Source organism: Falco cherrug, chromosome 1 (genome assembly GCF_023634085.1).
Source record: "Falco cherrug isolate bFalChe1 chromosome 1, bFalChe1.pri, whole genome shotgun sequence".
NCBI lineage: Eukaryota > Metazoa > Chordata > Aves > Falconiformes > Falconidae > Falco > Falco cherrug.
This window is the reverse complement of record NC_073697.1, coordinates 1,816,558-1,839,708: the sequence shown is the minus strand read 5'-3', so window position 1 is coordinate 1,839,708 and position 23,151 is coordinate 1,816,558. Positions and strand designations below refer to the sequence as shown.

General features: G+C 36.0%; 1 long non-coding RNA gene across 1 annotated transcript in view; it reads left to right on the top strand.

The window, feature by feature from the left end:
* LOC114016380 (uncharacterized) overlaps window positions 1-12,915 on the top strand; it is a 52,367-nt gene extending 39,452 nt beyond the window's left edge. The window contains exon 3 of the long non-coding RNA XR_008733216.1: window positions 8,866-12,915. This is a non-coding gene — a long non-coding RNA (uncharacterized LOC114016380). The remainder of the gene's footprint in view (window positions 1-8,865) is intronic.
* Window positions 12,916-23,151: the final 10,236 nt, after the last annotated feature.

Below are 23,151 nucleotides of genomic sequence, written 5' to 3'. Positions count from 1 at the left end.
TACCTTTTATATATATATATATATATAGGCAAACATACACATGCACACATATATACATCAATGCTAAATGTGCCAGGGGAAAAAAACAACCTGAAAATTAAATAAAAACCAAGGAATAAGGAATGCAGAATATTTTAAAAAAGTCAAGGAACATAAGGAAGGCCCAGCATTTGTCGTTTTTCTGCATTTTTAGTTCATTGAGCACATAGTGATGTTGTTAGGAAACACTGTTCTAGGATAAATTTCTCGATGCAACATACTGTCGTAGCTTTGGGAGAAGGTTTTAGTTATCAAAGTAAGGTCTGGAGGAAGGCCTTGGTCACCTACATGGACAAGAATAGCTAGATTTGAACATTGTTGTAAAAGACGAGGCATGTAAACCTTACATAGACATTTGGGTTTACCTGGAGACCTGGTATAAAGGGCATATCCAGGCATGAATACTAGTGAAAAGAATTGCCTACGCTGATAAACAGTAAGAAATAATTTGATTTTTCCTATACATAGTGAAGAGTTCATTTGGTCATTATTTCAGAAACATTTAGAATTATTTTTTTACAAGTTCAGTGTAACAGAGATTGGTCTCAAGTAAGAACTCTAATTCAAAATCAAATCCCTCCCTAATACTGATAGGAATTTTTTTTTTGTTTGAACAAGGGGTTTAAGATGAATGCATGCCTGCTGCGCCACAATAGAACATTGTCTTGTTCACTTAAAATTTGCTGTTGATTTTTAAGAAGAATTTTGCATTATTTCACAGGGAAAGTAATGTGTTTTATAAATGTCCATGGATAATATTTTGTGGAGCTTACATTGCTTTACAAATTGTAGGTAGATCTTTTAATAGATAACTTAATTCTATTTTTTGCATAGCATAAACAAACAAAAAGTACTTGACAGCCTGACCTCCATAAATAAATGTTTTTTGAACACTATAAAAAAAAAAAAACAACCCTGGTAGCATTTCTCTGTAAGTAACTAACAAAACATTAAAAAAAATAGGGAAATAAAAAAGAACTAGAAACTAGAACTGTATGGAAGATCCTTAATTTGGAAAATGGCAAGCTTCTAAAAAACCAACAATTTTTAAGTGAGTTTCAACAGTAGTTTGTGCGTTATTGAAAAGATCAGAACATGGGATTTCTGGCCAAAAAGAAATAGATATCCCCCTAGAATGACAGGTACACAAATTCAGATGAGCTCTTCTAAACTGATTAAGAAACAAAACCTTGAGTTTCAGTTTTCCAAATTCCAGTTGACTGATCATCAAGCTAAAACACTGTAAAAGAATTTTTACTTACATTTTGGATGCACCGTACTGTAATCCTTTGCAGTCAGTAATGAACATATCTCTTCAGTAGCCCCTGAGTAAAACATTTTTGAAACCAATGGGTGAAATGCACTTTAGTTAGCATCTGAGTATGGTGCTTAAAACGTCAATTTGGTAAGCTTTGAGTTTCTAATTCATGACGGTAATGTGTGGATGTGGTATTATAGCTGTTTCCTCTGTTATCCAGAATACAACATTTAGTAGTACACATGACTGGAAAGGGAACCCAAGGAAAAGAAATGCTGTAAATTGAATGTTTACAGCACTTAGTATCAGTGACTATGAGTAGACCTCAGAGAGCAGTTCAGATCAATTCTTCAGATTATTTCTTACTATGAAAGCCAAAGGAATACTAGAAATAAACTTAATGTTGGGGGTTTTTTTTAGTTCATCTTAATGAACAGCAATTTGAAATTTGACATTGACAGTAGTATCTTCTAAAATCACACAGTTATCTAGATAAAGCCTAAAAATTGCTTTTTTTTTTGCCATCACCCCTAATTTAACACATGGCTAACTTTTAAACAAAGGTCCCATTACAAGTGTTTGTTGTGAAATACATATTACTGAAATCACCCAACTGAGAAAATGCTTTGTATTATATGTTTCCCTCATACCTTTTTAGGAAAAGTAGAAGAGTGAAGTAAAAAATGTGCTGGATTCTGTAATTTATACAAGTTACCTTGTGCATTTCTGCTCCCCATTTCCCTGTTCTGAGTGCCTAGCAATGCAGTGAGTTTGTCTTCACAGCACCAAGTGAAGGGGCTTCTTGATAGTCAGAATTACTTTATTCAGTTGGGTTTTAGTCAAGCTGAGTGTAATTTAGAGGACGAAACATTACTCTGCTTTAGTAGAAATAACACTGTTTAAATGCAGGAAGCAATTTCAGCAGAGTGAAAAATCTCACTGCCATGCTAGGGGGAAAGAAGGAGCAGAGATTTGGGGAGCAATGTCCCACACCATGATGCCCAAATACCATCACATAATATTTTGTAGTATGTACGTATACAGGAATATTTGCAGATGTATACACAGATACATCTACATTCCCTTCCCTCAAGCTGCAGGAGAAAGGTTGCAAGTTTTTCCTGCCAGCTTTTTTCCCCCACTTGCTGTGTCGACAGTGATATGAGGAGAAGTAACAAAATGTTCTACAGACTTTTTTGATGAGAAATGTTTTAGGCCTGCCAAGTCCATAGTCATTTTTGCCTTGAAAGCTAGATGAGAAAGATTGTCAAGGAAACAAATAATAGTGAGTTACAATAGAAAATGTTGCCTTAGAAAATTAGGGAGATAGGAGCCAAAGATCTACCAGACTAATTTATAATTGCTGTGGTTTTCACAATAGAACAAAACACTGCATGGATACCCTGGGTTTTGATGTAGAAGGTTTACTTGTAAATGCTTTAATGAGTTTTCAAGGGATATTAAGAAGATAGGTGGCAAAGACAGTTTTGACATCATGCAGAAAGGAGTACAGTCATTTTCTGAAATGTGTTCCAGGTAAATGCTTGGGTCATTTCTAAACACATTAAAGATTTTTTTAAAGCAATAATGTCATGTAAGATTCCTTTTTTTTTTTTTTTTTGTATCAAAACTGGAATGTGAACTTATGGAAATTCAGTGAAGGCCATGTGAATTAATTCAGTGGAAAAGGAATCTATTTTTTATATACTTATTGATGGATATGTTCCAGAAGTCCATTAGTTTCCCAGAGTTCACTGTTTAATTAAAGATTATGATGTGATTAGATATCAAGATTCAAGTGTCTGACAAAACAAACAATTTGACATTGATATAAAGGGATCTTGGAAGTACTTCCATCTTTCCTTCACCTGGAAAGTTCCTGCCTAGTGGCGTGAGCTTCTTTGGTAACTCAGTTCTGGAAGAGGATTTGTTTGTTTGTTTAAATACACATGGTAAGAGCTGCTGGTGGGCTGTTAAATAACATTTCCATTGCCCTGAGTCAGAATGGAACCAGTGTCTTCCAACCGGTGGCTAGCATACTGTCAGCACCATGCAAAGGAAATTCAGCTGCTATAAAAGATAAGAATAAAACATTCATTTCCCCAAATAGTTGGTAAATGAAAATTCTATCACTTTTCTGATTGTATTCATTTTGCTTCTTGGTGTAGCTTGTATACTACCCCCCTAAAGATTAATATTGGAAGAAAAGAATTAAAATGGAGCCTGTCCTAGAAGGATGTCTTCTGTGTAAAACTCACTACTCTTTCTTCCATCCATCTTTGAAAAATAACTGTATAGGGCCTTTTTGGTACATACCAGGTTTAGTATGCAAATGATAAAAGAACACAGGTTCAACAAAGGGAATAGAAATGGTTGGGAAGGAAATATATACAAATTAGGAGGAAAATTATTATTGAGATTCAGAGAAACATCCACGTTGGATTTCTAGTCCTTACTTCAGTGATATTGTCACCTTTTCTAGCATCTAATAAATTTGTTTTAGAAGGAATCGATATACATAATCACAAATGAGGTCCACATAACTGGGCAGGGTTTTATCTATCTGTCTATCTATCCACCTATCCACCTACCTACCTACCTACCTACATAACTGGGCAGGGTTTTATCTATCTATCTATCCACCTATCCACCTACCTACCTACCTACCTACCTAATCTATCTATCTATCTATCTATCTATCTATCTATCTGTCTGTCTGTCTGTCTGTCTGTCTGTCTGTCTACCTACCTACCTACCTACCTACCTACCTACCTACCTACCTACCTACCTATCTACCTACCTACCTACCTACCTACCTACCTACCTACCTACCTACCTATCTACCTATCTACCTACCTACCTACCTACCTATCTATCTATCTATCTACCTACCTACCTACCTACCTACCTACCTACCTACCTACCTACCTACCTTCCTATCTATCTATCTATCTATCTATCTATCTATCTATCTATCTGCCCTGCAATCCAAGGGAGATGGCTGTGATTTTCAGTAATCATTTCCATATCAACCGTGCAGGCTAAGTGTGCTGAATCAGTCACAGGAGCCTACATTTTGTTGTCATCCCAAAGACTTAGGAAAGAATGTAGGAATTGCTGGATACTATATATATCCATGCATTCAGCCAAGCCTTTTAGAGCTGCTGAACCAGCAGGCTTGATAGCTTTTGTTGCCAATGAAGCGGTGATACAATATCAGTAACTTCAGGGTTGTAATTTGTCAGCTGTCTAACTGTATGAACTGAGAGTCTGAAAGCCCCAAGACTTGGAAAGCTCACAGACCAGCAACTCCTCTGTGTTATTTTGGTCATTTGGGTTTTCACTTCCATAAACAGTCAATGGGAAAAGCTGTGGCCTTTTAGTCTTCCCCTGTGGGAGAGCAGGTCCTGATGTAGCGCCAAAGAGAAAGGACACAGCAGGCAGGTTCTAGAGTACCAGAAAACTTTGTGTTAATTTGTTAATTTTCTCCCTATCGCTGCAGTGGAGCTGGAATTGGGCTTGGAGGCACGGTGAGGCACCTAACAGTTTGCTCCCACCTGATTATTGCCTCCTCTTTTCACCCCTCCCCTGTCACATTGTGGCGTATTTAGGAAATGCATATAACAAATGAACCACCAGAAAGTGAGACTAGAAAGGAAACGTGATCCCTCTAAGCACTGTTACGTGGAATAGTGGTTGTCCAAGTAGAAGCAGCCACCACTTGGTCACAGGAAAAAAAAAAAAAAAAGTACTGGCATCCCAGCTGGAGTATCACACTGAACTTCATCTCATCTGTATTTGTGTTTGTTCATGATGACATAGACTTAGTCCCTTGTTTTATCCTGGGTGACCATGGCTTTTCAGATTTGCCTTCACTTGAAGGCTGGAGTTGAGAGCATTACGCAGCTGATGTGCTTGTGTAAAGATACTGACTTTTCTCTGCTCACTCTCTACCAGCCAAAAAACTGCTTTACTTTTTAAAAATAATTAATCTAGCTTAAAAATGGATTAGTGTTGACATCTCTTCTTAACAATATGGATAGAAACTCAGAATGAACAGCTGTTTGGATAATCTTGGATGAAAGCCTTTCCCTAGGCAAATGCAGTAGATGCACGGGCACGTGCAGGAGCACGTTGCTGCCATTGCTGGTGCCCATCTGTTAGGCTGGCACGGTGCCCACTTGGAAGCTGCCTCTGAAGCAAGGTCCTCCTAACGTAGGCTCTGCCTCCTCTATGGCAGTACTGCCACCTGGGTGCCAAATGACTTTTCACAATATCTTCCATTTTTCAGTAAAAAGCAAAATAGCAACATTTTTAAAAGGAGGAAAAAGTTAATATAATTCACTGAAAAACTGGTTCTATTTTCAAACAAACTTGCTGTAATGGCTTTAGGGGTGTGGGTGTGTGTATATACACACACATTTATATGTAAAAACACATCGTTTCCTGTTGTGAAAAAAGTATAGGGGAAGGGATAGTTCAGAATATTTAGCCGTTACATCTGGGTCAAGATTAGTTACAGAAAAGAGATCATATTTAAGTACCTGAAGAGACTGATTCTTTCTACTCCAGGAAATTCTTTGAAAAACACAGATAACCAAATAAGAGGTATTGGATTTCAAACACTTCCGAAATGTCTGTCCCTTACCTAATGTTTCTGATGGAGTCAATGTCACCAAAAGCCTAGCAGTAATCTTTTCTAGGCAGTGAATGGAATTCAGGGTAATTCCTACTGCAATGCATAATCCCCCTCCAAGCCATTAAAATGACCTTAACTGTTGTATGCAGAATTATAGCTGCAGTCTTTCATGTCTTGCCAAAATTCAGCTTATATTTTACACAGAGTATTCTATTTAATTATGTTTTCTTCAACAGAACTATTTATTCTTTTATTTTATTTTGGTCTGTTAACGAGGTACTAGGTTTGATGCCATGTCCAATAGTAATAGGTTAAAAATATGGGTCGGTTTAAATTACAATACAACAGCAACAGAGGTAAAAATGTGTTTTGAAATAGAACTATTACCAAAAAATTCACCAGAGGGCAACGTTACACAAACTCTTCCAAGTTCTTTTTAGCGTGTAAGCAAATACTGCGGTTTAGGAAGATGTGTTAGTTGTAGCCTTCCGTCATGTAAGACTCTGCAACAACAGTAGTTCTCTCTGAAGAGGGACCTTCATGAGTATCAGGAATACTTACCATCTCCTTGACTTCTAATTAGAATTCGTCATTGAGGCAGACCTGGCTACTGATGAGTAGACGCTGTTTTCTGAACTGTGCGAATGGGAGACATATATCATACCCTATAGGCTACTTTGGCTATACAATATAGTTTTAACGCTGCCAGCCAACCTTCTTACTGGACTAATGGCACAACTGCTATGAAGTGGAAGCCCTTCATGTGAGCACAGTTTTGCAGTACAAAGAGCTTCCAAAAGCCCAAAGAAAATATTCCATCGTCAGCTTAGTTCTATGTATTGCAGTAGAGCTACCTCACAAAATAAAGGCAATGTTGGAATACACTGTATTGGCTTTCTGCCAAAATCTAGTAGCACAATATCTCTGAATCTGCAGGAAAAAAAAAGAAAATTTTTAGTCAGGTTTTCAATAAGGAAAGATGCTTCAAGTAGGTTCAGGTAGGAAGGACGTGACCCAAAATTGGTAAAAAAGCTTAATACCCATCCCTGCTCTGTGACCTATGGTTGTCATTTATTGGATCTGTGCAGTGGTATTTATGATGATACAAAGAATAACCCTTAGTTTTTTTCATTTAATTGGTGGAAAGATTTATTTAGAATTGTCATCCATCCTTAATTTTGTGAAGCAGAAGAAACATTTCATGTCTGGCTTCATCCAAAATATTTAAACTGCATCTTGTATTTTTAAAGTGGCTCCTGCTTCAACTTTTACTTAGGAAGTAACGACGCTTAGGGTGCCATACTAGACTTAAAAAAAATGGATTCAAAATCCAACAGGGTTGGGGTATTTTAGGTTATTTTCAGCCCATTTTAAAAGGACTAATGATTATATTTAGTCATTTGCATTTCTAGGCAGGAATTGAATCCTTTTATTGTTATTCAAAAGTCATGGAGCACTTGGCAGCAGAAGGTAGTAATATCCATTAGCTTGTGGCCATCATCTAACCCCATGTTCACATCTGAAAATAGCGCAGTAAAATGGTCTAATTCATCATGGTCCTAGGAAACATAGATGGAATTATATATGGAATTAAGCTGGCTTCTGAATTAAGTGATTCTATTTCAACACCAAATCATATGGAAAGATAGCATGTTATGGATGTGGGCTAATTTGCATATTAATGTGAATCTTATCAATTTACTGTATTGCTGTAGCTGACTTCAAGTAATATAAGCAATGTAATCTATGCACAAAGCAGACGGAGACAGTTTGGGTCCAGGTGTAGTCCAATGCCATAATACCTGTTTTTATATACCTGTGTACCAGGCATACAAAAAAATTCAGACTGCTTTCATTTGCCTCTAAGGGGACTGAATTTCAGTGAATTCGCAGCAGAAGTAATTTATGTGTTTTGAACGGTGATTTGCTGACTGCAAGGATAAATGTTCATCTCTAGCCTATGGTAAGCCTACTTACAGGCTGAATCAAATACTCCAAAATCAAGTAATGGATTAGTTAAAAAAAATATTTAACTTAGAAAAGACAACATTTATTATCTACTATTACGGACTTCCAACTTGTGGAATTATACAGCAGGATTTGATTCACTTTCCCTGCCACCTGTTGCTCAAACCAGGGTGAGAGAAATGAGGCTGAGTAGGACAGTGCCACAGTTACTTTTGGCAAAATAAAAAGTAGACTCTGGAAAAAGTCCAGCTCAAAGCATATTAGCCCTGCAAATACATGTGGGAAACATGTACAACTTTTGTACTCTGCAGACATGCCCACACAGGCAGTTTATGAAATATTGCTTGGTTAGATGCATGCGACTTTAGATGTCCTGAAATAGCGTGACAGGAAATCTTTATTTACCGATCTGTTGGCCACTATTTCATATGAATGCTTTCAATGGGTATTTCCCAGAGATTCACTGGACATAAATATTTCAAAAGTTAATAATTATAGTTTCAAAATACCCTAAGAAATTACCCTGCTTTTGACAAATAACTCACAAAGTCCACACTGATAGTTCTGCTACACTTCTTTGTAGCCACAATGACCACTGGCATCTATTTAAAATGTTTTTTCATAGCATCTCTTTACCAGGAGTGCCAGGAGAAGAAACCTAGGGTTTACACTAAAGAGACTGAGGCTTTTCAGATTTGTAATTTGATGTCAGGAACAGACTTAATTCCTGAATTAATTTTGATACCCCTAGCACTGACAATTCTAAATAACCATGTGCTGCCACTACACTTTCACAATCTACTGCTTAATTTTTGTGTGACTTCAATAATACAGCTGCTTCTTGCATTGTTTTCATGCTTCTGCAATGCACTTTTCTTGCAATAATGTGGAAGTTTCAGTTTATTCAATTTGCAATACAATACTATTGGATTGGATTCTTCTTGTCATTTTCTTTCCACAGGTTTTTTGTATCCCTACATACACATATACACACACCCAGTATCAGCTGTCTGGAATTAACTTTTACACAAATCTGGCACGGAGTTTGGCTGTTCTAGAGACTTTCTTTTTCTCCAGAAGCTGGAATTAATGAAGATACTATGTCTACTGAAAAATGAGATTTTTGGAAAGTAGAAGCAGGGCATTCTCAGTCTGTGTAATTTATATTCAGTCTACATATGGTATGTGAAAGTTCTCTTTAATTTTTTGTACATATATAAAATGATCTGTTTGGGAAAAGACATTTGCCTTTGTCAAATAACGATCTCAGAAAACTCATAGAAAAGGAAAATAAGCAAACTCCATTTTCAAAGACAGGGGTTCAATAGTTTTTCTATAACAAGCAGTCAATTTGGGGATTTTTTTGGCCGTACTGAAAACTGAAGCAAAAAGAATTGTCCAGAAATCAGATAGGTTTTCAAAAAAATCCATCAATATTTTACTAGAAATCAAAGTAAACATAAAAATGTCTTTCAGTCAAATAAATTGTTGAAATGCCCTTTTTGCTTTTCCCAGGATGAATGTTGCAGTAATTGCAGCTTAAAGAGTTTATATAAAAATTTTAAATAACAAAATGTAGAAGGTTACAATCCAGAAATATCAGAATATTCTACAGTATCTACTTTCTTATTTTATCTTAAATTCAACCTTTTTACAATAAGCTTAGTTAGAAGAAGAAAGCTATCAGTGTAAGGGAAAATATAATAGGAAATACTGTTAAATATAGAGAAAAAGACAGAGTGCTTTCCCTTTTACTCATTTTTGGAGCTTGCAGGTGGTTAAGTTCCTTAAGGATGTTTTGGAATTCCAAAACTATGGTTATTTTCCTCTTTTCTACTAATATTTTATACAACTATATTGTATGGTTGGTAAGATTGCATTTTTTAATCTGGTAGAAATCTGGTTTTGCTTCTGGACAACTGAGTGATGAGTTCAGTTTGGATTGTTCTAAAAGCCCTACGATAAGGCAGGTTCTTAGGCTGTACAATCTACAAAGAATTAAAATAAATTATGTTTATTTATTTATAGGTTATTTGTGGGAAAGCAAAATATAACAATGGATGCTTTCAGAATTTGAGAAGAAAAGTCACCAAAACCACCTCTTGGTTTTGGATATTAAAAAAGGATATATATGCTTCAGCTAACATATGTACCTATAGCAACCTACTGTTTTTGTCAGTACAAAAAATGTTTTTAAATATAATTATATGTTTACGGTTTGAAAGTTCTTGTACATTTTCATGATCTACAGCCAGTTAGGGCTCTTGCATGACAGCAGCTGAGGATCTGAACTAAACTTGGTTAGGTCCTTTCAGCACTATGTTTGCAACTTTCTGGTAAAATTACCACCTGTAGTCACAACAATAGATTTAGTTACAGGACTGTATTTTATGAGGTTTCCTAAACACTTGTAACCATTTATTCTCCCCAAAATCGTATTTGTGTGGGCTGCAGGCAGCGTGGGGGGTGTCCTAGGGAAGGTCAGACAGGGGCAGTCCGGGCAGGTAGGTAGTTCCTGCAGGGTCCTGAGATTTTTTCAAATGACAACTTCGTGCCTTTGCTTGATGGACGTGCCAGTCTGCATGGTACTAATTCATGCTTACCACTTGCTTCTTGGTGAAATAACTGCTCTTTGATCTACAAATACCAATTGCAATATTAATTGTACATTTCTGTAATAAATTTTCAAGAAGCGATTTTATGAGTACTAAGCTTCAAACTTTCACCTTTGATCTGATACAAAGTGAAGCTAAGTAGAAACTGCATCACTGTCTTTAAACTGAAGATAGATATTATTATATTAGCATTAAGTGCCAAAATTTTGGGCTGCTTCATGTTGAGACTGTTGAATAAAGCACTACATTTTAATTTTTTACAAACAGAAACAAAAGCAAAGATTGCAACAGTTATTCCTAGAAGTCTTACTACTTTTATCATAACTACTTAGGAAAGGGCTGCCTTCCCACAAAGCATTATAAAATTTTTTTTTCACTCTATTTAGTGCAAGAAACAGCAAAAAAGTTTGTAATGAAGATTTTACTGACATACTTTCTTAGAAACTGTATGCTCCCTCTGAAAATAAAGTCAAACTGAATTCTTAAGTACCAGTATCAGTAAAGCTGTCAAGGTGTGTGTATACAGCAAAATGCAGTGCTATGAAGAGTTGTGGAGCATCTCTGTGGAGCAGTTGAGAGGAATAGTTGTCTACTGCCCACTGAATCTGCCAAATACGTATGTGAGGTATTTGTTAGATTATAACAAGCCTTTTCCCCATGAATTACATTTTCAAATGACACAGTATACATGCAGCATTCGCCCAGAGCTTTGTAGTACAAATTACAGGGTTTACTATTACTTATTTATATTGAAAAGCCAAAGAATCACTGATGTTTTTATAATGAATCAATTAGTGTCACAAACATCACTTTACATCTGAGATTAGATTGCTACAATACCCTTGATGCTGTTATGTTATGATTAGCAGCCGTCTGTGAAATAGAAATAATTTGCTTCAAAGACCATAGAAGTCCTTTTCTGGGGTTGATTGAAGTACAGTATCTTTTACAATTATTCCCCGTATAGTAGTACAATCCACTTAAAACATACTTTATTGTTATGGAAGCTCTAGTTCTCCTTGTCTACCATACGTGGGAAATAAACTTAGCATTTTAAGAGTTTATGTTATTTAAAGGCAAAACCACTATATTTAGTTTAACAGAAGTATACATTTGCTATGAAATTGACTTACTGGAGCAGTTATATGAGTACGAATTATATTTCCACATTCTCTAGTGCTAGGGAAAACTAGCATAAAAAATCAAGTCGGGATAATTACTGTAAGTTTTGCTATTTTTTGCAGGGAAGGCAGGGTTTCAGCCCTGAATGTAAGAAGGTCAGATGCATCACTACATTTTAAATTTGTGAGATTCCTCCCTTTCCCCACCCCACCCCCCCACCCCCCCAAAAAAGCTGCCTTTGGAGGGAGTACTTTGGTGAGCTAAAATATAGGAAAAAGCTCTGGTAACTAGAAAGGTGTATATATCCATCATTAGTATGCTGAAAAAAAATGGAATTGTCACTGCTTGTTCTTATTTTATTTAGGGCATTTTTCTCAAGAGATCTCTGTTTTTTACTTGAAAAATACTTGAGGCACAGTTTGAAGTAAACACATCAGTACCTGTGAATCCAGACAGAAAGCTTTTTTGCTGCTGGAACTCTAAAGTTCACAAGCACTTTGTGTGAAAAGGAGTTCCAATTCCTTTTTGAAAGATGAATGTGAAATACACTTGGCTCCAAATTTATGCTTTGAAATTATTTTTAGAAAAGCAAAAAATCCAATAGCAGTTTTTAGGTCTTTTTGTAATATTCACAGCCCATTACTTTTTCGCTAAATGATAATGCCAGTAAGTAAACATAAAATACATGGCATTATCATTCATTCTGCCTGCTAAATGCTGGCAGTTAAGTAACAACTATATTAGCTCCATGGAGCATAAAACCATAGCCTAGTATGTTGCTGTGGTGTTACAAAAAATAGACTATTTTTTGACAATCAGGAGACATCTGTGAATAAGTATTGATGGATGTTCTCTCAAAAAACCCTAAGTAATGCATCCTTTATAACTAGAGTGAATTGCTTTTCAAAGCTGTGATAGCAGTAGATTACAAAATGCTCTGTAGATTAAAAAGACTAGCTCAATGTATGTAAGCAGCTAAAAAAAAATTTCAATATAAAAAGCCAAATTTGCAAGTATATGATATTTTGCATGCAGGAACCTGTCAACTCTTCAGTTTATTTTATTAAATTATAAGTACACTATATACTTCTTTATCAATAGTCTACACTTATGTTTGCTCAGAGGTACATGTTGTATACCAAAGTTTCCTCCATTGACTTTACATTGACTTTACATTGAAAGTAAGTGTCATTTGCATGCCGGTTTCTGGCCTAAGTTAAAATTTGTCTGCAGTGCCAATATGTAGAAAATTATATGTTTCGTTTTCATTGTGGTTCAAAGAACTGTTAATAGTTATTTAGATTGAAAGGACAGTATTTTATAAACCTTAAATTAATAATTATTATATTATACCTTTTTGGTCCTTTTTTAATTGTGGCAATTAAAAGCTTTATCTAAAACCCATAGAAGTAATTTATTCATTCCTTCATTTTGACTACGTAGTTTCCTCAATATCATTCGTGAGAAAGAGATGTAAAAACCTTTTTGAAACAGTAGATAACTTAAATTGACACTTTAGTACTAAGAATAGAGTTCTAGTCAAAAAAGGCAGTGGAAGTAATTCTAAAAAAGATAAATGCACTTTCTTCTTTCCTCTTCCGCTTCCCCATCCCCTTCTGGAAAAGTGATTTTGTTTTTCCTTTTTTCTGTGAACTTTCTTTTCCTTTTTGGCATAACAACTGTATTCTCTTCATAAACTGTTAAGCAAAATGGTCAGAATACCTAAAAATGAAACGTAATTTGCTAGATTCCAATTACCTAATAAAGAATCTTGTCTTAAACATCAGAATTTTACTATTAGCATCAGTAAGTGGTGGTATCTACAGATACCAGCTCACTAGGGAGAAATAGTCATACCTATGTTGGGCACTTGTTGGAACATGTCTGACTGTGACTTAGCCTTTTATCTGGATCAAAGAAACATATTTACCTTGACACTAGATTAAAGGATTTTATTCTGAGTTTTATAACAAACATCAAGTATATTTATCTGAAATAATTTTTCTTTCTAGATTTTGATTTAACTGAATATACATTCTTTACTGAGCTTTTACAGTCACCAACTTACACTAAAGCAATTCTAATAGATGGCAGAGAATTATTTTCCCTTGCAGAAATAATGAACTTGTCACCCTTGTTCACCTTAATTTTCTGAAAGTGTCTTTCTTTACTTTTTAATGGTAAGAAAAGAAAATGGATTTTCTCCAGAAGTTCAATTAGATATTTTTTTTTCACTCTAGCTGAGCATTAACCTGATCCCCAGGATTTTAATCTAAAACTCACACTTTATTTACTATTATACAGTAGAGTAGTAGTATACAATTTTTTATTAATCTCAGTGAATTAGAAATAATACAATATCTTAATTCATTCTCAAGATGAAGTCTCACAGCCTTCAAACTGCCCTGGGCTCATTTGCCAAACTATGTTTCATATTTTAGCAGGGCTTTCTCTCAGTTCAAGACAGGAAACAGGGAAAGGTAAGTACTGGTTTCCAAATGGAAATGAATAAGAAGTCTGTTAATGTTTTAAACTTGAAGCTCCAAGCATGTATGAACATATTATTAGAACAATTTATTGTTTAATTGGTAGGTACTGTTGCAATGTCTATTTTGCCAGTTACCAAAATAATATGATTGATTTTTATAATCTGGATTTATAAAAGAGTTCTTGGATTATATCCCTGAATAAAGTTTATGAAAGCTTCTATACTTCTCTAGCAAAGGTTTTTTTTGTGTGTATTTTAGCTGTTTTGGGTCTTTTGGCAGTATGTGGATATCATTAGATGATAAGGTAATATAAGTGTTTAATAACACTACCAGTTTTCTTACTGCATTGAGGTATCAAGATACGACTTGTTTTCTCTTCTAAATAATGGTAGAATTGTAATTTTAATTTTCAAACATTAGTGTTATGTAGCTTAGGTAAGGGGAAAGATTGGATATAACAAAAGTAGTTCCTATTTTTCCTGGCTTTTTTGATGTTTTCTTTTTTTTTCTTAGCTGAGTGCCTGTTTCTTCAAAATCATTTTTTTCTGTTCAGAAAAAAAACTGAAGTATTTAATTTTGATCAGAGAAGCATGGTTCTACACAGTTTATTAAAATGAAGTGAAATGTATTATTTCCACCCATCTTGTTTGTTTACCCAAACTACTGAATAAGCTGTGGGAGTTGACATTTGGTCTGTACTGCTGCTAATTATTTAGCCTGGGTATTGAGCTTTGTGATGTATTGCTTGCTCCAGCTGCACCAGATAATTTAACATAGTCTGTTTTTCAAAAATAAAGCAGTTGTAAGGGGGCACAGGATATTACAGCTCCTCAAACAATGCAACTGAGTCATCATACTTTGCTGAATTGGTCAAATAAAAGCTTTTCATTTTCAAATAATTTATTTTGACACTTCCAAGATTCCACTGTAAAATTTCTCTAACGCTTCCACTGGCAAAACTTTATTTATTTTACCCTAAAAAGGAAACATTTCACAATAATAGCTTTTGGAAATTCACATCTGACAACTTTTACAGTTTATCAGAGTAAAACCTTAGTGAGCATGGACATACAAAACTTCCACACTTTAAAAAAAGCATCAGCATATTTTGACAAGTGTGTCACTGATCTCCTAAAGCTTTTGGCTGAAAGTCATCTCACATATTTTAATCTCTATATCCATTTCTAATGTTACTCTAGGACATGATCACTACTATCAAGACTCTGATCCAGAAAAATAAGTAAATGTTTAATGTCGGCTCATGAGAATTGTTGAATTTAATAGGAGTCTTATTGAACACTTAACTGTAAAAATTTATAGTCTCTTAACTGATAAATATATATTTTGACATATTTTAGCAGAAAAAATTATGAAACAATTAAATGATGATAATTTAAAATAAAAAGGTAGCTAATACTCTCCAGTGCCTTACACAGCTATTTGCATTTTTACATTTACTATTATTGGACTGGGTAAATATAAGTCTAAAACACTCTGTTCAGAAATTGAAACGCTTCTCTTGGGTTATAAATAGAATTTATACAAGCTGCTATATTCAGTAATATTCCTAACTGTAAAAAACCAACATATTTCATTTAAGTTTAGTTTCCAAAACTTTTCATGGATGCCCTGCAAAGGACAGAAACGTGATTAGTGCTGAATTGTATTACTAAGTCTTTAAAGAGATGTCAAAACCAGAGCAACAGTGAATTGTTTGTCTCTGACCTTGGTACAAGGCAGGAATTAAAGCGTGTATTTATCACAACATGCAAAAAGTATGCATTGAAGTTTGAAAGCTGGTAGACGAAAAGGTTTCTGCCAAAAAAGCAATGATAGGATATAGCAGTACATGGCAGAGATCCCAAGGTCGAGGCACCAGATGTGAGTTATATAATTTGTGAGGAAAGATGTTTAATGTGACCACTGCACAGTCAGTGCAAAGTAATACTTGAACAAATCAGTTGTTGTTTACATAGGAGACTATGACAGCATTAAGTGTGTATACTTTGTTGAAAAACATTTATTCCACTCTGTGGTGGTCTGAAATGAATAAATTTGGTACAAATCACTCTGAGCTCCTGGGAATAATTCCATACAGGTTGTCAGGACAGCAGGAGACCACAGAGCTGATTTTTCTGTAACTTACGTACTGCTTGTCTGAACTGTAGGGAAACATATTTTCTGTTAACTAAGACCCAAGTGTTACCAGAATTCTGAGATAAACTACAACAGGAGAAAACTTCTGCCAAGCAGCCCATTCCATGTAATACTAGTCTTAGAAGGAGCCAAGAAATAAACAATATTTAAGAACTAGAAAACCAGTTTATTAAGTATGAAATCAAAATTTTGTGGAAAATGAAGAAAAAAGCACTCAACTATTTGACTACATTCACTTCACTGACATAGGTACTTCTGTCTTATTTTTTTACTCAGTCTGTTGCTAAGTTTTATTTTAGGCCTTTGTAAACCACATGAAAGGAGGCAAATTATTTCACTGGCTGTTTTCTAAAGAAATCAGGTAAAAAAATATTAATCTATTGCCAAGAAAGACTTGGTTCCTCACAACAATCTAGAGAAAGCCTAACTAGCAGGTTCTATAATGGGAGCATATAGAGTTTTTTAACAATATTAAAACATTTTAGTCACTACGCAGGGGAGGAATGCACTTAGGTGTAATATGAGGAGTACAGTGCATTATCATGCAGAGAACCTTTTAATGGTTTTACTATTGGTATTTCTTTGCTTATCTACAGAATACAGAATTTTGAAATTAAACCGAACAATGTTTTCAAAAACAGAAACTGAGTCTCCAAGGTCTTTTGGTAGTTGGGAAGCACAAATATATTTTGGAAATTTCACTAGGCATCTACTGCCAAATGTACAAAAGGACAAACTGAGTTTAAGAGACAAGTTCTAAGATTTTCTAACTGTATTTATTCACTGTATGGCTTTGAGTGTACATGTGAACCATTTTTAGGGAATCAGAAAAAACTATTTTAGCTTTCAGTGATGCAGAAACTCAATGAAACTTGGCTTCAGAATACATGGGCTGGAAGTAACAATGTATTGAATGTTGCTGCACATTGGGGAGCCCTTTTCTCATTTTTTCCTGTTACCTTTAGTGTCCCGTGACTCCTGTTTCTGCCTTCAGGTCCCCCAGTATCTCTAGCCTCTTTGCTACTTCCTTTTGTTACCTTCAATTCTGTAGTTAGCCCCATGAAATTCCAGTAGTTCTACGTCCTTCCCCATGGAAAATCAATGAACACATTTAACACTGCAAAGCTGCGTGTACACTGGTGAGCAGGAGCTACGCAGCCAAGCACACTACCACCAGCTAGACTCCTATTTTCTTTTTTTCCAGCACATCACTGATAAGGTCTGTATACTTAACCAGTCATTGCACTTCACAAAATATGTAGCAAAGTGAGACCACTTCCTCCCTGAAAAAATCAGTAGACATTGACCAGTTGGTTAAAAAGTTGTTAGACGGACAATGCAACTATAACCATAGTTTTCTTTGGAAACAAGGCAAGAATAGGAATGCCATCATCTAGTACTGTTGGTTGGGAACCTGTAATTGCATAGCACAAGAGTTCCAGCACTGGAAAGAGAACATAAAATCATGCTAAGGTGCTGACAGATTCCTAGATGTATGCCTATATTTAAGAAATTGTATTTTCTAGCCTGTGAGTTTCATAAATGCTGGTAGTCATTTGAGGAATGGATAAGATTCAGAAGCATCGGCTATGTATGCCTACTTTGTAGTCATCGGATGGTTCATTTGGCTCTTTGTCATCTTTCTTTCCCTGTAATTTCCTTCCATTTTCTTCCATACTGTTAAACTTTGCAGTAGTTGTTCTAATCCCTCAGTTTCCCATTACAATCTTTTTTCTGCTTTCAATTGCCAGTTTATTATCCCAGGTTGTTTTTTCTTCAGTCATTGTATTCAATCTTTCCATCCCAGTTTTTCTTCTAATTTCTTTTAACAGTAAATACTGTCTATCCTTGCCACTTCTTAGTCACATGAATATGCTTGAGCTTATCCTTCAATTTGTGTTCCCACTTAGTTACTTCCTTGTTACAGTCGATTTGCCAAGCTAGCCTCAAATTCCTACCCTGCTCATTGATTCCTTGTCAAATATATTTTCCTTTACTGTTTCCTTCACATCTTCAAGCAACCATTTTTCATACAACTCCCATCTTTTCTCCCAGTCTGTAAACAATGTAAAAGAAGGTCTTTTAATGGGACAGGCTTTTGGTTACCTTAAAAAAATGTACAGAGCTTTCGTTCCTGCTTGTAGAATATGTCAGAGTAATCTGAAAAACTTTACAAGTTAATGTAACCGTTTACATTTTTCAGTAAAGTAAGAAATGTAACATATGCCATGCTGATAGCTTACACATCATGTCAGGGCAAAGCCTTCGACAGACAACGTAGACGTCCTCCCCCAGCAACCTAATTCACATAGTCTACTCTCTTCCTGACCTAGCAGTATACCTCCCGTCCTGTTAAATAGTAGTGGTCCCATGCCACTAGAGAAATTTACAATATGGCAAAATTATTACAGTAAAATTCACTTATTTATTGCCAACAGTTAAAGATATTCTAGGGGTCAAAGAATGCCATTAAAATTGAATGTATGCAGCTGATGCTTTCAGTGCCTCCCAACTCAAGTCAATTTTCCAGAAATGAACTAAATTTCACATAGCAAATATTTATAAAATGATACAGTGCAAAGTCCTAGATGCTACATTGTTAGTATTTCACAGCATAGTGAAATGGATTTTATGTGCTGGAAAAACATATTTGGTGTCATATAAAACTTAAAATAAGACAATTTTACAATTTGTATATGACCAGCTGCCAGGAACAGTTTTTTTTATACATTACCATCAAAGAAAATATTTTCATATTCAGCATAAGATTTGTAAGTACACGAACTTTAATCATTTAACATTATCTGCTAGATATACACTGCTAGACAGCCTAGAGAGGAACAATATTGTGCTGGTTATAGTCAGATCATTTATTAAAGTGCTAGTGGTGTTCAGTAACACCCTTCCAATAAAATCATTTTATATAAATTAAAAGCATAAACTATTAGCCTAACCCATGACTTCTTCCCCAGAGATCCTGTACATGCAACAGTGATGCTCCATTAGCAGTGAATTTTAGAATTTATGTGTGATTATCAGGCAACCATAAGATTCCCTGTCTTTATGAGAAACAATCTCATCCTACAGGGATTATACGTACACAAGGAAGTGAATGACTACATTTGTCTCTCTGTGCATTCTGAGATCAATTTGAGTAAATGTAATTAAAAATTAGCATCAAAGAGATTGTATAATTTCTCATCCTCTCCTAATGAATTGTATAAAAACAACAAAAAAGATGCATTCTATCAGTAAAGAAATGAAAAAAAAAAAAAAGAACTATTCTGAAATCCAGTTATTGGGAGTACTGAGGTGGTAAGATGTTTTGGTGCTAGTTTCTTGTTGCCTAGGCAAGTGCTCTGACAATTACCTTGTTAACTAGAATTTCCTTCTGTGATCAATTTACACCAAAAAGAATGCACAACTGCATTTTCACTGGAGGCAGATCAGGCATCCCCAGAAACTCCACTTTCTCACTGTGTCCCAGACGGGCTCAAGTGGGATAAAAGTGTCTAGATGCTCAGTCAGTACGGTATTACAGACTGCATTTTTGGACGTAGAATTTAGAGGCCAAAATCCTTTTTCAGATACAGGCCCTAAACTATTGTTACATGTGATTGAAATCAACCACAGCTGGCAATTAAACAGCTAAGTTGTGGTTCTAATCTAAAGTGACCAGGCTGAACCACTAGGAAGCTTTGCTGCAGATTGCTCTGGATAGAGTCTTCTGAAGGTTCTGTCACTTGTGCCAAATGTTTTTAGTTGTTCTTTACTGAATCAAAGCTGACAGCAAATGTTTCATTAGCTCTTCAGTAGGTCTTTAAAGTTCACATTATTTTGTATTGTAGTTCCTTGCATTCCTCACATGGCAAGTTAAAACTTATAAACGTTCTGCCTGGTTTCTTTCAAACAGTAAGTAATACAATCGTATTTACTAATGTATTTGTTTGAAGAGCACTATATTAATGTAAACAGCATTCATGACAATATTGAAAAACATCTTTTATAGAATCATGATGAGAAGATATATTCTTCAGTTGATAGCCATACATTTCTTGATTCTTTACAAATGATGTGCAACAAAATGAGAAAGGTGCTTCTAATTACTGATAACTGCTAAAAATCTAACCAAGTGTGCTTATGATACCATTTTTTACAGGAAAACATGGACATGAATAACACTTGGATATGTTAAATTACAGTAAAGCAATTTATCTGAAACTAGTCCTATTTCTTTCTAACCAAATTCTTGTTGTGTAGGTAGTTCCCCTAAGTGCCACTTAAACACAGACTCTATCATAACCGTTAGGTTTTCACTGTCTTGGTAGTTCTGAAACATATGCTTCCATTCCCCACTCTTTAAATTTGTTAACACCCTTCATGATGCTGTGGATTAATTAATGCCTTATTGCACAAAGAATTTAGACTGTGTGTATTAAAGTTTTTCAGTAAGTTTTTGATTCCTTCTATTGCTTTGTTTATTCTGCATGCAACCATAACCAATTATTTTTAAAAAGATTTTAGATGCATGCACTTCTTTGGTACCAGCTCAAGAGACTTTCAGTGGGCATGAATCCAGTCTGTTGGAGATGATTCAGCTCATGTTCAGAAACCAAAACAATTGCAGTCAGCTTCAAATCCTAGAAAAATCCTGGATTATTCAGTAATCTTCAGCATCTATTGCAAACTTACTGTAGCTGTAGCAGACATGAACACCTGATCAGAAACCATAAAAGTGAATAACAAATTACTACCAAAATGAAAATGAATAGAAAGTTTTCGCTTTTCATCCCCCTCTCTCTAGTCATTGAAGTTTAGAAAGGATCTTTAATAAGCTACGTATTCTTGATATCTTTTATAACTTTGGTGCAGGTTTTCTTTCTGTGACTTTCTATGTGATTAGAGTACGCCTGTGTAGGAAATACCACTCTAACGATAATAATTTTAAAGGGCAAAACATTAATGCTTTTAAAATGTCCAAGTTCGGTGCAGTTGTTCAACAGAAAAGCAATAGCAGCAGTGATACAACTAAAATAAGAGACATATTTAATGATACAGGATTCTCTTAGGCTTTTAAAGGTGGTAGCAAGGAGAAGAGTTTTGGGGCTTTTTTTCTTTTTTTAATCGACAAAATGTGCAGTAGCAGTTATAATCCATTCTTAACATAGCATCCTGAAAGTGAAGCTATACTCCTGTGATACATTTTGACGTTCACTGGAGTTTCCAATAACTTCAAAACATTTTTTAACCTATTTTTATCCCTTTGGAAAGCATAGGGCATTGAACTGAGTATCACAGAAGGCTCTGGCATTTCTGAACTGACTTTAGGACTCCTTCTGACTCCTTTGCAGCTTGTAGCATAGTCTAGAAGTATTTGAGCTAGCTTAAGAGTGGCAACCTGAGATTTCAATCGTTGCAGTGTTCCCAAAAGAAGATCTCAAGATCCCGAGGGGACTAATAGGCCTTGGTGGCCCTGGCAGGCTGCAACCCCCGTCCCGACCCACTGGTGGGGGAGCCCCATTTCAGCTCAGCACTCAGCCCCCCCTCCCTGCTGCCCCCAAGGGCACAGCTGAGCGGGGGGCTGGCAGCGGGGCGGCAGGGCAGGGCCTGCACCGCTGCCCCAGCCAGGGAGCAGGGCGGGCCGGGGGCCACAGCAAGCAGTGGAGTCTTAATATTTATTTATATATATAGGTATTTATTTAAGAGAACTGTTCTGTTCCGTTGTGTTCCGTTCCATTCCATTTCATTAAAGAACGCCAAGAGAACTGTGTGTCTCATGAAGCAGTAATGATCACATTACAGAGGAACAAATCCCTTTTTGTTTTAGACATTGTTCCCCTAAAATGCAACATCGTCTGAAAAGCTGCAAGTACTGGTTGGTAATGGTTGCAGTCTGCCACTTGAAGGCAACAAAGGCAGAGTTTGGAGGTCAAAGAGGTAGACGAAGTACAAAACATGGCAATTTACTATGACAAGCAGTTGTCAGCCATTTTTTGTATTTTATTCCATGTCAAATGACACTATAGTGCTCTCAGTAAGAAAAAAAATGTTACAACTCAAGCCAGCAGACCTCAAATCGCAGTGGTCCACTTACACATCTACTTAAGGAGCTTAGGTTCTACCCCCACGTCTCTGGGGATGTGGGCCCAGCTTGGCAGGGCCCATGGCCAAGCAGCAGGGCTGCGGGAGCAGGGGGCTCGCCTTGCTGCAGTCACTGGGGCAGGGACGGATGGTGCTGGAGGGGGGCAGGCAGGGACGGCAGGGCATAGGGGGGCCCTCAGGGCCCCGGCAGCAATTTGGGAAAGAGAGACGTGGTCACACGCATCCAAATTTACTGGTAATGCTGAGCATGTCTCACCTGGGCTACAATAACAAGGCAGTATCTGAAGCTCCGTGGTGGCTCCTCACCTTTTCATTTTTTCGTGCTCTTTTGTGACGTGTCTCTCACTACAACCTAGTGAGAGAGACTGAACATATTACTCCCAGTGAGAGCTGGATTTACTACTCCCATTTCTTTTAGTGGTATTATAAACAGTTTTTCTTTGATTATATTTGGAATTCCTACTCACATACACCTTCCTAGAACTTACTCAAACTGGTTTTTAGTGTGATTTTACTCTTTTAGTCACTGGTCTTATTAAGGGAAGGGTGGGGTTTATTTATTGTCCTTACAATGTCTAACAAACTGACAGTTGCCACATATTTTCTAGTCATACATTTGTCTCCTCTCTTTGCTAGGTATTTAAGAAGTTTTGCCTGAAAGGGACTCCAGAGTTTTACTAGCAAAACTTAGATTCTTTTTGATTTCTCAAAGCTTGTGTTAGAAGAGTTGTTATAGTATCTAACTACAGGTGGTAACAAAAA